General features: G+C 44.9%; 1 pseudogene; it reads left to right on the forward strand.

The window, feature by feature from the left end:
* The first annotated feature begins 1358 nt into the window (after positions 1-1358).
* LOC147701915 (zinc finger BED domain-containing protein 6-like) lies at positions 1359-2765 on the forward strand (annotated as a pseudogene).
* Positions 2766-3039: the final 274 nt, after the last annotated feature.

Genomic DNA, 3039 nt, shown 5'->3' on the forward strand with positions numbered 1-3039 from the left:
AGGAAGGTTCTAGCAAGCCTTACACTTATGGAGGTCGATGTAGAACAGCAGGATAATGATGATGATGAGTCTGACCCAGTGATCACAAGCATTACTCCTGGTCCAGAGGACTTGGAGACCAACATGTTCACCCTATCCCGAATGGCTGCGACTAGTAGGGATGTAGCACGCATACCTCCAACACAGGCAACACCAAAACAACCTCCAGCTCCCATTTTTGCATTAGCAAAGGGCCGGAAGCGTCCTACGTCCAGCACAAGCTCCACCTCAGCAGAAGTAGGTAGTGGTATTACTGCGCAGCCACTTAGCGAAATTCAACACACACCCTCCAGTCCATCTGGCATTGGAAGGGGCACCTCAAGCAGGAGACAAAAGTTAAGCTCCCCAGTGTGGACAACATTGCTATATGCTCCATTTGTCATTCCTCTGTTAGACGTGGTAAGCTTGGTACAAACTATGGTACCAGAGGCCAAATGACCCATTTGAAAAAACAACATGCAATCAAGTGGGAGGACCACCTGCGTAGCATAAAAGCAGGAACCATTAATGTTGGTGGGGAAGTAGTAGAAGGTCCACTCACTGTCGAACAGGAGACATTCTATCTGGTAGTGATACACAAAGTACCCCTGTCCCCAGCACTGCAGTGGTACAGCCCATCATCCTCTGCATCAGCAACATTTCAGTGCCACCAGCGTAAGAGTCAGCCGGAGACGCCAAGGAGTACTGGTGCGAAGTCTGCGATGCAAAGTGCTGGCTGGAGCATAACCAAAAGAAATACCAAGCAGCGTACCATTCTTAGCATGTTTAGACAGGAGGGAAAGGACTAGCGCAACCACCCAACAGCACATTTGTACAATGCTAAGCTTGCTAAATGTTAGCACTGGACCTTCTCCTTTTTTCTTTTGTTGAAGGGGTGGGTTTTCTGGAATTTGTGACAACCATCTGCCAAAAATGGAACATTCACAGCCGCTACTATTTTTTCCAGAGTTGCTGTTCAAGGACTACACCACGACGTGCTGGAATTGCTTGGAAAAGCCTTACATCAGAGTGCTGTTCATAGTATCCACCTGACAACCGATATGTGGACCAGTTGCCAAGCCACTGATTACATGTGCATCACTGCACACTGGATCTCTTTTTCAGGTGTTAGAGACAAGCTATCTACAGGCGTTGACACTGTTGAGATTTTTAATGATACTCGCAGACATGCAACTGTAGCCATGTTTGCTATGGAGAAATCTCATACTGCTGCAAACATTTTGTCTGAGTTTAACAGCAAGGTCTTTGAATGGCTGCGACCAAGAGGCCTTAACATTAGTTTTGTTGCCACCGACAATGGCAGTAATGTAGTTAAAGCCATGAAAGATGGTGGCTATTTCAGGGTCCCGTATTTGAAACAGTGCATTAACATTGTTGTTCAAGACTTTCTGAAAAATGAAAGCAAAGTCAGCAAATTACTGACCACCTGCAGAAGAATATACACGCATTTCAACCATTCTTTTAAAGCCCGGAAGCAGCTACAGGTCATTCAACATGAGCATAAAATGCCAGTCAAAGCACTCATCCAGGAGTTCCCAAAACGTTGGAACTCAACTTATTACATGCTTGATCTTCTGTTTGAGCAGTACATACCACTTAATGCTTAAGTCAAGACAAGAAGATTAGGGGATCCTACTTTTAAAGCCATGACCGTTGAGATGTGGCAATGGGACCTCATTAAATTCCTGACAGAGATGCTACTTCATTTTGAGGTCTTCACACGTGCAGTCAGCAGGGAGGACTGTACTATGGGCCAAGCTATCCCATTGTTGTACATGCTAGAGCAAGAGCTGAAGGAGGTGTCTGAAACATACGAAGGTGTGGAAGAAAAACTTGATGCATGTTATTTGGCGAACGCCTTAGCCGCCCACTTATCTGACAATACAAGGATTCAAAATAAGATTGTGTCATATCGACATTACATTACTGCCACAATTTTGGATCCATGGTACAAATTATTTCTGAACAGTAACACAGTAATTCCTTTTTCAGAAGGGGATGTTGCCAAGTACAAAACTTTAATAGCTGAGGAAGCCACTGATTTAGAAAATGAACGGCTCTCAATTAGAGGCCTGCCAGTGCCAGCCCAGGACAGTGCAAGTACTACAGGACATCCTCCAGAGTCAAGTTCTTCTTCACTGCATGAGAGCAGTACGTTTGCTTCCCAGCAGTCACCAACACTACTAATAACAACAACAGCACCAACATGATCTGATTCATCAGACACAACCAAAAAAATAGCTGCTTGGTTTCTACAGAAAGGGTTGGGTAAGTCTCTAGCTGTTGCAAAGCTAAAAGAGGCCAAGCAAATCAGAGCACCACTGAACATTGAGCGGATGGTCCAGGCCTATCTGGATGACACAACGGAGGTATTCATGGTGCAAAGCCCATTGGTGTATTGGTATGGGAAAAGAAGCCAATGACCAGCGCTCAGCAGGCTTGCGATAAAGTATCTGGTTTTCCCTGTCGCAAGTGTCTCTTCTGAGCGTGTTTTCAGTGCTGCTGGGGCCATTGTAACTGTGAAAAGGACCAGTCTCTCACCCAAAAGCGTGGAGAGGTTAACCATGATCAAAATGAATCAGCACTTCATACCACCAGACTACAAAATACGTGAATCACAGCAGGAAGAGGAGAGTGAGTCCAAAGACATAACTAGTGGGTTACATGACCTACTTCTGTCCGAACCACCAGGGTTTGTGGACGAGCTCCTCTTCCCTGACAATTAGGCTTTCAAATTTTTTACTTTCTCCCTTCCTTTATTTGTGTGTATATCTGTCTTTCTGGTTCAAACTTCAAATCAAACCACAACAAATCCATCACCACCGTCTCTTATTTTTATTTACCTATTGGAGTTGCACATCTGTGCATTTAACTGTCCACTCCACTCCTCAGAGCCCTGCTCCATCTTCCTGACTCGCCCTAAATACATTTCCATCTTGACATACATTGGATGGAGAGGGAGAATAGTACAATAATGTAGCCTCTAATAGTCCCTCCATA

Source organism: Lissotriton vulgaris, chromosome 7 (genome assembly GCF_964263255.1).
Source record: "Lissotriton vulgaris chromosome 7, aLisVul1.2, whole genome shotgun sequence".
NCBI classification, from domain to species: Eukaryota; Metazoa; Chordata; class Amphibia; order Caudata; family Salamandridae; genus Lissotriton; species Lissotriton vulgaris.